We start from the raw sequence: 13,868 nt of genomic DNA, 5'->3' as shown, positions 1-13,868 counted from the left end.
AATCAGGATATGCTGGCTTAAGGATCTTAGCTAACTACTTGTTTAAAACAGTGTGCCCAGAAATGGTTAGGTTCATTTATTGGAAAGTTTGAATACAAAATTTCTGGTGACTGAGGTTTGATCTTGAAACGAAGCTCATATTGTCCCATTGCATAACCTTTCTTCAAGACCAGGGTTTTGAAGCAAAATTTCTAAGGACTGTTACACAGTAGGAATTAAATGACTAGACTAGAAAGAAACAGAGGGAGCTAAATACCAGTCAAGACTTAGCAGATGAAGAATTTTCTCTCTTATGGGAAAAAATATAAAATATGGGTGACATGAAGCTACTGTGATGATTTTAAAACAGGCTTTCTCTAAGGAATAATGAAAGCTCTTTCAGAAGAGCAGAGAACACATTTAACAAAAGGACAGAAAAGAGGCTGTTTTGATTGGGATCTAGGGATTTAATGTATCTTTTGTAAAAATTTGATCTGCTATTACCATCCTTTGAGCAAGAGAGTTGATTGTACTTTAATATTGACACAAATAGTGTATCTGAATATCATGTGTTTCTGTAATTGATTGCTGACAGCATATTATTGAATTCTATAATTGCAGAGTTTCTTTGGATTATTGTTTATAAAAACAGTACAGTGTGAAGGAAAAGATTGAATGACAACATTTCAACCACAAGGACATTGTATGTTGAAGGCCAAATCATACCTATGCTCATTACTGTGAAGATATTCCTCACCACATTAAATACAATGCCTAGTGACAAGCAATCACAGGATTAAGTTATGCATAACTAATAGAACGACCAATGATAAAGTGCACTACAAAAGAGTGCAAAAAAATTATGGAAAAAATGGCATTTCATTCATGAAGTCCCATTCCATGTAACCATGTGGGATTTGGCTACCCATACACTGAGCAGTGAGACAGCACTTGGCCTTCCTTCAGGTCATAAGAAGTACTATATCTTTATAATCACAAAAGCATTAGCGTTCTTTTTCTTTAGAAAAGCACAAGCAAAAACAACACCCATTTATTGTATATTCTTGTAAAAATCTGTGCTGTTTCCCAGGGCACTACAATAAAGCTCTGTTGATAAATCAATTAACAGCATTTTCAGGTCAGATTCAGTAAGTCAATGGGAGTTTTGTCTGAGTAAGAAGCGCAAGATAAAGCTGCTCATTAACTTATCTATGTTAGCATCCCACATGTTTGAAGATCCAAATCAATACCTGGTTCTGCCACAACAGATAAATCCCAGTTATAACTGGAATATAAACAAAGCTGAACTCAATGTAAGAGCTAGAATAGCATGCTGACATTAAGCATAGTGGGTTGCTGTATCCCACAATAACAGAAAACAAACTCCTCCATTTTGTATCGGATAAACAAATTAAATGGTCTCAACATATTGTCTGCACAACAAATCCATTCAGGCTTTATCACAACAGAGTTGAATTTACAAAACAGTTCAACTCCTCCCTGTTTATAAAGCTTTACTTTTAATACTCTCAGGTCACACAGATAGAATAAACAGGAAACGTTGCTACTCTTCCCACTGTGGGTATGAATTCAAGCCCTCTTGAACACTGGTGAAGTTCACTGGGTGAACAGACTCCACCAGACAAAGTGACCAAAACAGCTCAGCCAGGAAACACTATCAGTGCTGTCAATCGCTTCAAGAAATGTGATTGCCAGCTTAACGTTTAGCACTTCTTTAGGATTCGGGTGCTGCAGTAAATTCACACTCATCTATGCATACAGACAAAGCTCTACATCATACCCTATGTGTTGAGGAAAATAACAGTTAAATTATGTTAAACTGAACATCCTAAGAAATAAGACACTTCGTGACCGATTCTTCAAGGACTATCCTGTGCCTTTGTACAGTGGCTGTGATATATTAGATGCAAATATGTCCAGAGGATGTGACATTACAGCTCTCAGTCTCTCTTTATCTCAGATGAAAGCTTCTGGATTTAGCAGTCCATATTTTAGTCCTTCATGTTGGCCAAGATAGAGATCTTCAGACATGCACGGTATGGAAAAAGGTCATGAAGGTCCTTTCGTGTGTGTGTGTTTCTAGCTGTGCAGCTCCAGAAAATGGCATAGAGGTTTACCATGGATAACCCCTTGTGAAGATCATGAGGGACTCGAACAATGTGGAACATCTAATACTCTTTTTGTTGCCATGAGGTGGTTGTTCATGAAGAACAGTAACAGCTTGTCTCATGATTCTATGATTTTTCAGACTTTCTGTTGTACTTTCTCCATGACTTTGGCCTGGGACTTAGAGACTGGTTATAATATAACAGCACAGTTTTCTGTATTAGAAGTTATATTCTGAAAGGAATCCTCAGGTAATCAAATTTTCCAACAAGGAAAAAACAGATCCCATCTGCCTACCGAAGGCACTGTGTATTTTGCTGTGTATTGGATTTCATGGTGCTTCTAAGAACCATCTGGAGGATTGCCTAATCTAACCTACCTATGTATTTTCTAAGAAGGCCTCTTGGTTTTAGGATTTTCAGTTACTGATACTTCCATTCCAGTTCAACAACCAGTTTTCAGGAAAAGAATTTAGTTCCTAAATCACAGTATTTCTGGGATTAATTCTAAAATATCTCACTTAACTTTCGCCATAATGGAAACTATTGACATCCTTGATACTATTTCACAAAACGTGATTATGACAAGATGACTATTACACCTATTAATGACTATTACAGTGAAACCCCACAGTTCTGCTACAAAATCAAAAAAGTAGTAGAGCAGCTAGAAATTGAACAGGCTTCAGATTTTCTCAGTTTATCTTACCAAGCAACTCAGGATATGTCTTGCTGTATTTCTTGTGCTTGTCACCCTATATACTTTTCTTTTATGATAAAATTATTTACTGGGAAGTACCCAAAGCACTAGTTGTTACATACCAATTCAAAATATATATATATACATAGTTTGATAGAAAAAAAAAAAAAAACAGGGTTTGCTGCGGCCTTAAAAATGCCAGGCATTAGTGGTCCAAGCTGAGGGTATAAATGCAGAATCAGGAAATACCCTGAGTAACACACCTCACAGAAATTTTCTCTGAGCTACTCCTTTTGCTTACAGCAAATAGACTCCAGCTCATGTTTTGGTTAATTTCAATTACAGCACACTGAAAGCCTCAAACAGGTCCATCCATTAACAGCTTATTGCACAGTATTTTATTACCCGCTATCAGGTGGGTGCTCCCAAAAGGGCAAAACAAAGGCTGATTTTTTTTTTGTTTTTTAATTTTAATACCTTACTTTTAACTCTACTGCTTTTAGATATTAATGTCTCCTTTCTGATAGCACCTTTAAAAGATTTGTAGACTCATCTCCCCAACACACTTAATTGTTTCTTAGAAAATTTATTACATAGTTGTTAACTTTCAATATGTTTCTAGTAGTCAGTTGGAATTTAATTATAGCAACTATCCAAATAAATCTGACTCTGTAGATCAAATTAACAGCTACTCTTAAGTAAATAACACTTGAATATTCTATCCCTTTCTCATTCACTAACAACCTTGCAAAACACACTATTTCCTAGCTGTTTGGTCTTATTATATACTGCTCTAGCATTCATTTATTTTATCAGAACCCTAGAATTGTGCAGGTTGGAGAAGACCTCAAGAGGTCTCTAGTCCAACCTCCTGCTCAAAGCAGGCCCAGAAATGATGAAATCAGATCCAGTTGGGGGAGAAGTACAATCACCCTCCCCTTTTTAAATCACAAAGCATGGAGCCTTGGTGTGGGTCAGGAATGGGGTGATTAACTGCTGACTGTAGTGAGCATTGTGCCTTTAAGCAGACTGGGTGTTCTAATTCTGACCACCATGGACTAAGAAAGCTGGTGTTATAGAATGATCATTTGGGGTTAACGTATGATATTTGGAACATCTGAAACCTGTTATTTTTCCTAGCTGAGGTTTATCCTGAAGCTTCATAAACTTTCCATTTTAAATTACAGAGCTTCCTTTTTTAACTATAAAAAACTTTTATCTTAAAATGGTGTGCGCCTTTTAATCATTCCCAAGTATTTGCTTTAATTAGGTTTTAAAAACCCTGCAGAAAACAGCACTGTTCTTAATTTTGGCTGTGAGAGTTTGTTCTGCATTCTGCTAGCAGCAGTTCCTAATACCCCTGCTGAACCTCAGCCAAACAGAGCATTTAAGGCAAAGCAAGATGGCGTGAATTCAAAAAAGATGACTTGTTTTTGTGAAAACATTGGTCCAGTTTCATGGCATTATCCATAATCCATTGATTTAGTAGAAGAAAAGAGCTTTCATCTTTCTCTATAGACATGAAGCATGTGGCATTCTTGGAGTGTCAATATTTTCTTGGTTTTTCCATGCATCATTAAAGATTCAAAGTTCAGAAGTCTTGAGCATCTCCAACACAGCAACAAAAACCCTTGGGACCTATCCCTTGGCAAATCAGGAAGAAGAAAAGGAAAAAAGAGGGTTGGGGGATTTATCCTTAGTTATAGCGAAAACAAGAAAACTAAGATTCAAACACAGGTTAAAGGCTAAAGTAACAGACAGTTGAGGAAGCTGAAGTTCACAGCAAGCACTACCCCAAGTTAAAATCCAAGGTACCTTTTTTCTTTGGCTTTTCAAATCAAGGTAGTTAGCTTAGCCAGTCTGAGCTAACACACACTACAGCAGTTTTTGCCAGAGCAGAATAATTTTCCATCTGAGCAATCCGAATAGTTTTGGCCCTTTTCTGGTGTGGCATCATACAAATAAGAACTGAGATGGAAGAAAAACTATGGGTGGAGCTAAAATTTGAACACTTCCTTCCTTACTGCACCTTTATGTCACAATAACATTGCTGTTCCTTCTGGGAATAGTATAGAAAAAGATGGCAACACAGCAAGGCCTGTTGGTTCTTGCCTTTCTCCCACTCAATCCATCTGAAACTTCATAGGCTTCAAAACAGACTGGGGACAGGGGTCATCAGTGCTCACACACATGGAGGAGTGAGTAGTTGCTTTGGTTAGGTTATAGTCTTTGGCCCTCAAAAAGAGAACATGGGAACCAAAACACCTTAATTTAAGGATCAACTTAACATAAGGGTCACAGAGTAATTGTGTTTCCCTTGTAATAAGCAAAAAAAATAAAGATGCTTACAATATAGATTCTTGCATTTTAGGTTGCCCTATATTCAACAGCATGTAGGTATTCTGCATTAGGCTCTTTTTCAGTTAGTCTTTGTTCCTGTTTGTGCTCTTAGATGTCAGTTCTGCACAAGAATAATGATGCTAATAAACCTCAGAGATGTATAGTTGCACAGTGACATTTAAGAATTCTGGAAAAGGGAATCATAATTAATATGGCCTCTAGTCCTAATTTAGTCTCAGAACAATAGACTCTGGTTTCCTACCTAAAAAGAGCCAATGTAGTCCTTAGATGATCTGACTTAAAGTAGACTTGTAACTGACGGGTAAGAAACATCCAAGTAAATTACACATTCTGAAAATGCCAACCTTTATTTATTTATTTTTATTTTGCTGAGCTGGTGAGGTCAGGACTGAGCACGCTCTCACTTCCACTACTGCAAAGCCCCAGTTTGCACTAGCCTAAGATACACTGAAAGACACACTGAATTTTAAACAAACTACTCTCCTTAGCATGTCAGTGTGGAACTACAGACATATGTAACACTTACTATATACTTAAGTATCTTGCTAATATGAGACCTAAAATAAAGCTGCATGCCACTAAGGTCATTGTAGAATTTTAAACAGATGAGTTGCAAAGTCAAGCCTGGTTACCTTTTCTATTATGTGAATATATGTTTCTCTGGCAGTGTGCAGAGACCTGAAACTAAATGTCATTCTGATAATGCTATTTGTAATGGGTCTTTTACAAACTGGTGCAGTACCTCATTTTTGTTAACATGGAAAATACAGATTAGTAAGAGTTTTGCCTGTGACCAGTACCTTCTAACTAAATTAATTCATGTCAAGTGTGCAAAGCTTGAGAAAATCATTGAAAGAATATTACCATCATGTTTTCTTTAGTGGTCTTTTTTCTTCTCAAAACTTAGTGCAGCCCTGACTTGTACAACAGAAAGAAAACAAAGAGGAGATGCTGACAACAGAGTAAAAAGAAGATGAGAGAAGAGTACTTTGGTTTTGTTCTATGTCTCTGAGCATTTTCAACATAAGATTCTCAGCTGCAGAAATTTATTTTTTCCTCATTATCTAAATAAATTTGGATCAACCTTCAAAATACTCTTTCAGGTCTTTCTTTTCTACCAATCTTTCCTGTCAAGAAAATGAAACCAGAGTCAGGTATGTACTACAAAAAGAATTCACAATTTTTTGCATTAAAAATGTGATGGTTTAGTGGCATTACAACCTCTTTCACTTTCTCCTTGCAAACATTTGTAACACTAAAACTATGTTCACAAGAACATTTATAGAAAGGAGCAGGACTGGGAATGCTCAAGTCATAGAAGTGCCATTGGTTCAGCAGGTACACAATCAGGAAAAAGGGAACCATGCCACATGACTTAAGTGATGAGGTACAGCATAAACTATTTTTAGCATCTGTCATCACAAAGAATTCACAAGTGATTTACAGGCTGAAACAATTGCAAAAAAAAATCAATTGTCAAAGAAGTTCAAGTAATTGACTTTGTAAAACCTGCTCTCATAAACTTCATGGTTGAAGCCACTGCTTGAAGCCATTGACTGCTGCAGCCATTTGTGCGGCTACAACTGAAGCTTGAAAATAAAGGGGTGAAATGTCATTTGCAGAGTCCTTTGGCTGGATGCTGAACAACTAGAAATTATCATAGCCTCAGTAACTTTAGGGAACTCACAAACTCATCTTGGCTTTCATAGAACCATGTGATTGGGACCAGCTAATCACCTGGTTGTTGCAGTGGTTAATTCACTGCCAAATTTTGTTGTGCTTTTATGAATAATACATAAGTACTTTGAGTTGCAAGTAGGCACTATGTGTTACACTGAAATAAACAGAACCAATAAAAGGAATTTGGCACTTGTTCTTTTAGTACCAAGTACTATATAATTATAAGTCACCGGGAAATTCTAAGAGAAGCAATTTGGAACAAATGTTGCTTATACTGATGTTTAATATTCAGACTGCCGGGTCAATAGAAAGAGTTACAGGAGTCATTTATGCTGGCCTAATTGAAGCCTACGAAAAATATATTTATACTCAGTGGTGCTCCCCTTTTTCATCTAATGGGCTTACTGATCTATAGATACACTATTTGATCAGTGCATCTGGCCCCACAGGCTTCACAGTTTGAAAACCACAAGCTACTAATAAGCACCCTATTGCCTGTTTGTTATACAGATCACTGCTGGCAGGCACCCAAAACTCTAGCCTTTGAAACTTGGAGATTTTTTTAACTTGCTCAGCCTATTGTGTGGCAAGAAAGACAATAAACTATGAACCTCATAAATGCTGAGCAATTAAACAGAAGTTAGTAATATGGATGTGGTAATAGAGACTGCTTACCTCAACCCAATAGATGTCTCATTTCTTCTTTGTGTCATCTCTCCTAAAAGCCAAACAGCTGACCATAAGCAGTTTGCATACACACTAACGGTTCAGATTTCCTTGTAAATAAGATGGTGGTGCCTACTAAGGGAAATCCATCATCCAAGTAGCAATATGAATGTGCTTTCATGTTCAGCAACAAAAGCATCCACGCATGTCCACAGGCCCCTACTTTTTAGCACAAGGAGGCAATTTCTGTGGCAGATGGAAGTTCAGCTCTGTGAACTGAACACCTCTTTACTTCTCTAGAGAAAAAGCAATTTACTTTTGGAAACACATTTTCAGAAGAAAAAGTTTTCCTTTAAAATGGAAGAGCGTAACACCAGCTTGGTTAATGACCAGTTCCAAGTCTGTATTTTGAAACAAGCTGTATTCCACTTTTGTCTGTAGCATGTTCCTATGTTCTCTAAACCAGGTGACTTTGGTAGCATGTGGAATACAACCAGACTTCAGTACTTAGGTCCCCTGGCCTGGGGAAGAACCTGAAGAAGGACAAGTACCTGTGAAATTAAGGAGTCAGGAACAGCCATGCGAGTTTGGAAAAAAAAATACTGTTTCTCTGAGTGCATATAAAGATATGAACAATCAGAAGAAGATTGTTTTGGAAGAAGAAAAACTGATGCACAAAAGAGAGGACTTGAAAGGCACGATTTTTGCCCTTCATCTGCACAACATCATACATACGTGCATCACATAAGACACTTCCAGTAATGTTCACAGCACCTGGATATACCTGATGTCTGTTCAAGAACTAATCAGAGAAGAATCAGATCTAAACTCCAGGAAAAAAAAAAAAGGAAAAGGGGAAAAAAAGGAAAAAAGGAGGGTGGGAGAGGCGCTTCATGACTAGTCATTGCCCCAGCACACAGGGCTGAACTGTCTGGTTCTACATGAGTCAAATCTGCCTTAGTCCAAGCCGTTGCACAGTCTAGTGAAGAAGTAATGCAAAAAATTATCCACAGATACTCCAGGAACTGTAAGGCTGCTTTGAGAAAAGCACTCATGAGAAAGGTTAACTCATCCTTCATACTTCCTAAGATTCCAAACTTGGCAATAATTGTATCCCATAACGTTAATTCAACATAAGTATTTTGAATGAACTACTATAGGAGACAAAAAGGTATGAAAAGTTTCCTAATGTCCTTCTAAATATAATTCATACTTGCAAAAAAGGAAATGAAAGAATGAAATATACAGGAGGGAAGTCTCCCATACCTAACGGCTCCATTTCTAAATGTTGAAGTGAGTAGTTCTCAGCTGAATATTGGCTCACATGCTTCTCTGTGTATCTAAGAATGTTTGCTGTTCTGGAAATATCTTGGAGGGATAAGGAAGATGTGCTATTTTCTAGCATTACTATTTTAAACAACAACATATTCACAGATGAACATTCTGCTTTCTCCAGACAGGACTAATACAATGAGCTCTTTGCAAAAAAGTAATTGTTCTTCACTCAGTCCAAGTCTTTTATTGCTGCTGAACAACTGCATTTGCAAAGTACAAAGGCAAACTAGATTCTTAGTCATAGCCACAGGAACTACTAGGTTGATTTTTCTAACTACATCATTAACATACTTGCAGCATCTGTTTATAAAGTGTAGCTAAGGAAGAGACAGCTACCACAAGAGACATTTAATAAAAATATTTGTTCTACCATGTGTTCTTATATCTTTGTATATGACATACGTGGCTAACTGTACATGGTAAACCTGTCATTCTAGGATGAGTGGCCGTTTTGTTTCAATAATGTCACTCTCTGGGGAAGTAAGGGGCACAAACATTAGGTCACTGGTATTTTCTGCTGACAAACTCAAAATCCCATTAGCTGACAACTTAAAATGAGTTGATCATTTATATACATCCCCAAAGTACATATCATCTCGAGAGCTCTTGGACTAGAAGGATGATCATGTCTGTGTGCCTTGGCAGAATAGCAGCTTATCACATAAGTTTACAGCTCCACAGAGATAATTTATTTCACCATTTTTGTTTCAAATGCTTACCCAGAGAGGCCCCTGCAGGGATGGGGAGGGTGGTGCACATCCAGGATCACTCCATTTCCAGTGTCTCAGTTAGCAAAGCCAACAGTGCCATTTATAGAGGAGATTTTAGAGTTATATGGAAAAAACTGGACAGAAGTTATCCAACAACGAGTAGCTAAGAAACCATTGTAGTTAGTACTAATCTTGGTTGGATCCAAACCTGAAACATGGAGGGGAAAAATCAAGCTATTCAGTACTGATCGCCAAAGACCTCATGCTCTTCCAGAAGTATGTGAGATTGGATATTGCTTGATGTTTTCTTTACTGTACTAGCGTCCTTGCTGGAGTCTTACTTTTATAAAACTAAATCATCTGTACAGCTTTCATATCTCACAAGAAATGATCTATCCATAATGGTAATTGCTTGAATTTTACAATGCTAGCAGTCCAGACACAAAAGAAAAACAAGTAATCCCCTTCCTTATTTGAAAGCCAGAAGCACATAATGTTTATTAATAAAGAGCATGGTTTACATAGGTTTTACTATTATTGACCATAAAACGATATATACTATAAGCAAGGGTGAAATTTCTAACTAATTAGCCAGTGAAGATCATATTTAATGGAACATATAAACTTAGGTTCTTTATAAACCTTTAGGGTCTTGTTCACTAAGTGCATACATATACAGCCTTTCTGCTGAAACAGGATTTTGACACATAATGCAAGGTTAAATAACCCACCTTGAGATTCACAAAATAAAACAGCTTACATATTCCAGTTCTTTTAGCTTGTAAGAAAGGAATTAAGTGAAACATGATGCACCTTCCTCAGCCAGAGAACTCTAAAATACATCCAGGAAAAAATCTGTAATTACTCAAACACTTCAAAATGAAGCCAGCAGGAGAACAGTAATGTTTGCAACGTACGTTTTTATCTCCCTGTGTCCTGATTTAGACTATAGCTAGATAACTCTTCTAACAAAAGCTTCCACACTTCTTTTTCCCAGATCACGTATTGCCACTGTGCACACTGACAGCCTTGCTATATTGATGATCTAAGGATCTGGATTTTGCTTTGGAGTCCTCCTCCCAGCTAAACACTTCCGCACATATGTAAGCATCATTGACATCAGTGACCATATTTATAAGTGCTTTGTTAAAGTAAAATCCTGTTACTCTCTTATTGGCTCATTAAATAGGAACAGAATTGAATCCATTGCATGGAGCATTACTAGTTGTTGGAAGATAGAGAATGGCTAACCCAGTAGCACTGGACTCCAGTCCTTGTTCAGTCAAATCTTCTAGCGAATTTACTTAAACCAAAGACTATCACTTAATTACGTGAGCATTTGCCTGCTTTAGTCCAAATCCTACATCTGACTCAATCCCTGATCTCAAACCAAAATGTCCTTGAGAACTTTCCTACCAACTCAGATCCTCAGGACCAGTATAAGTGTTGCTACCTGTATTGAAACCTAGTTTGCATTAGCTGTAGCCATGACTTCAGTAGCATTTCAGTTGCAGAATGTTTAGGATTTGGTCCTTTTCTCAATTTGTTTCCAATTTTATCCTTTAAAAGACCTGCAACTGCAGGGCTATAGGTATCATAATCATAGTTAAGGTGCTGTAACCACTACTCTAAGGAATGTGTTACTATTTCAAGATAACAAGACTAGTATGTCACAACAGAGACACTGTAATACTTCTATAATTTTGGATTCTGGATTTGCTTTGTTTTAATGTCAGAATACGGATCTAGATTCTGGTTTTAACAAACCTAACAGTTGCATTTAGGTTACCTTTTGGAATCTCTCCCATCTAGACTGAAATCCTTAAAATTTGTTTTCCCCACTTGTTTAGGTTGATGCTGCCCTCTTCTGAATGTCACGGATAATGACATCTACTTCACAGGAATGTCAAGACACTCGGAGAGGCAATTAGTTTATATAGCAATTGCCAAATAAGAAAAAAAGAATCTTTTCTTTTTAATCTCATGTAGTTCTTCAACTTTGATCTGCTTTTATTAGAAAGAAGTTGGGTACGATGCTACCTTTATTTCAAGGCCATCAAGGACAAATCTTACTCTACTTGTGTCACCTCATATTTTGTCATGATGTCATCTTTCTGCCCCCCCCTTCTGCAGCACTCATTATCTACTTGTTGCACTTCTAGAGAAGCCTCCTCATGCTTTGTCCCATGTGGCCCTTCACATACAACAAGAGGTAACTGTAAAACTATTTCACTGTTCTCTTCCACATCACTTTGTATTCCCTGCTGTAATGTCTATGAGTGTTCAACCCTTTATCATGCTTTCCTGCCCATACACTACTGTTTCCACACTGACTATATGCCTTTTGGGCAGGGACTCTCGGACTCTCCTTTTTTTCTGATTGTAGTCAGCAGCTAGTACAGTAGAATCTTAGCTAGAGCTTCTCTGTTGTCATGATGCAATTATTAAGCTTGTCTCAGAAAGAAATTAAGCCAATCATTGATGAATATTTTTGACAATTAAATCACTATGGGCACATTAGTGAATCCTGTGCTGTGGATTATGAGCCCACCTGGGTAGGCTTATTGATTCCACGTGTGACTAATTTACATTCATCTCCACTAGAGTTTGTAATCTGGTACTAAATATGTTCAAATATTTGATAAAAGCAAATTGCTAATGAATATGTGAAATAAAAGAGTGAAAAAGAAGAAACAGGACCGTAGCATTCCCATGTTTAAAAAAATCAAAATTAAAAAAAAATTGTAAGGCGGTTTGATGGAAATACACTCTTATTTGAGGGAACTACAGCAGAAGAATGAATCTAGTTTCTGGTTGGAAATGTCAACTTTTGAAACAACCAGAACTTGAGTTTCTCTTTCACCTAGAGCAAGAAATCAAACTGTAGCAGTCTAAGCATAAGCCTGAATCCAAACTTGAGTCTCCCACTCTCAAAAACAGTGGAGACTTCCTCGAGGCCCCCATACTTGACTTCTATTCTTTTTTTAGTGGTCTTGCTGACTGTTCAAAGCAGATCACTACATTTTTAGAAGTCTAAAAATGTCTGCATCTTTCTTCACTAAGATGGTATTATGTGAAGGTTTGATTTCTTGATGTATTTAACTTTCAGATGAGAACAGTACAAAAAGTCAGTTTCAGTTCTCATGGTGGTGTACAAACTTTTCTTCTGGTTTTGTTTCACATCTGTGTTCACACCCTCCAAGGTTTGCTTTGAATTTCATATTCAAATAAACTGATAATCTGCCAAAACCACCAAGTTTTTTTTTTTGTTGTTGTTGTTTTTTTTATGTCCTGGGCCTTATTAGCATGGAAGCTATTCATGAAGCACACAAAGGTTTTCTTTTTGGTAGGCTCAGCCTCACCAGTCCCACGCAATCCTGATGCTTACTAATTTATTTGGAGCAAACAGCTCCTTCCTAGAGAGCACTTGAAAGAGCAGGCCTCTAGACTGACAGAATTAGAAGATTATTAGAAGATTATATTTTTAGAACAGCAAAAATACAGTTAAGTGCAGATCAAATGCCTACCCAGACCAGTCAGAACTCATACCTGCATCAAGACCAGTTAATTCAAACCTACTGATAATCAAAAAAAAAAAAGCAATGTAAAGCTATGAAACATGTTGTTTAAATAAACCAATTACAATCATCTGGAAATAAGCTGCTGTGCCAACAAGATACTAATATCTTCTACTACACAGCCAAGATCATCTTTGAAGTTGGGCATCATGGGCAGTACTGAACTTTGAGGTTATCTGGAACAAACATTTTTTTAGACCAATATGGAGACTCAAATATTACCACAGTCCCTCAAAGGACACTCCTCTGTGTGTATCTGAAACAGGGCTGGAAGAGTTGGGCAAGCAAATGATCCAAATGTAGCTTCATTGTTAAGGAATCCAACTGCAGAGCAAGCAGGGCAGCTTTAGTGGTGCATCTAGCACTGACATCTGGCACCGGATTCCCCAGCATCTTCTGGCACCACCGTGCAAAGTTAAAGTGGAGGCAAGTAGTCAGTTGAAGTAGACAAAGAAAATACTTAAATTACTCCAGAACTTATCCTGCCTCTTGAAAAGAAAATTGCTACAGTGGCTAGCCCTTAGCACTCCAGTGAACACAAATGGTTCCTCAGGGTGTTATCGTATTTTTCATCTAGACAACTAAAGCCAACATTTTCAAGTGTGAAATTTGGTAACTAAGCATCTGCTTAAGCATCCAAAGAAGTAAGCCTAGTTTGAGAATTGTTGTCATGCTAAGTCACAAAGCCAGCTGAAGTCACCAGAAGCTCAGTACTTCCAGCAACCAAGTTTCA

The 13,868-nt window shown here is 37.4% G+C and overlaps 1 protein-coding gene across 2 annotated transcripts in view; it reads left to right on the top strand.

Annotated features, from left to right (window-relative positions):
• Positions 1-12,179, top strand: part of LOC118243094 (translation initiation factor IF-2-like) — a 60,116-nt gene extending 47,937 nt beyond the window's left edge. Inside the window, exons 3-4 of one of the 2 annotated variants that reach the window (XM_035536815.2) lie at positions 10,555-10,660; positions 11,408-12,179. The gene's annotated coding sequence lies outside the window, so the exon portion shown is untranslated. Of the gene's footprint in view, positions 1-6,073; positions 6,196-10,554; positions 10,661-11,407 lie in introns of those variants that run through there. The other variant, XM_050711721.1, reaches the window with a different exon arrangement.
• The last annotated feature ends 1,689 nt before the right edge of the window (positions 12,180-13,868 follow it).

This window comes from Cygnus atratus, chromosome 6 (assembly GCF_013377495.2).
Source record: "Cygnus atratus isolate AKBS03 ecotype Queensland, Australia chromosome 6, CAtr_DNAZoo_HiC_assembly, whole genome shotgun sequence".
NCBI lineage: Eukaryota > Metazoa > Chordata > Aves > Anseriformes > Anatidae > Cygnus > Cygnus atratus.
This window is presented reverse-complemented; position numbering and strand designations above follow the sequence as displayed.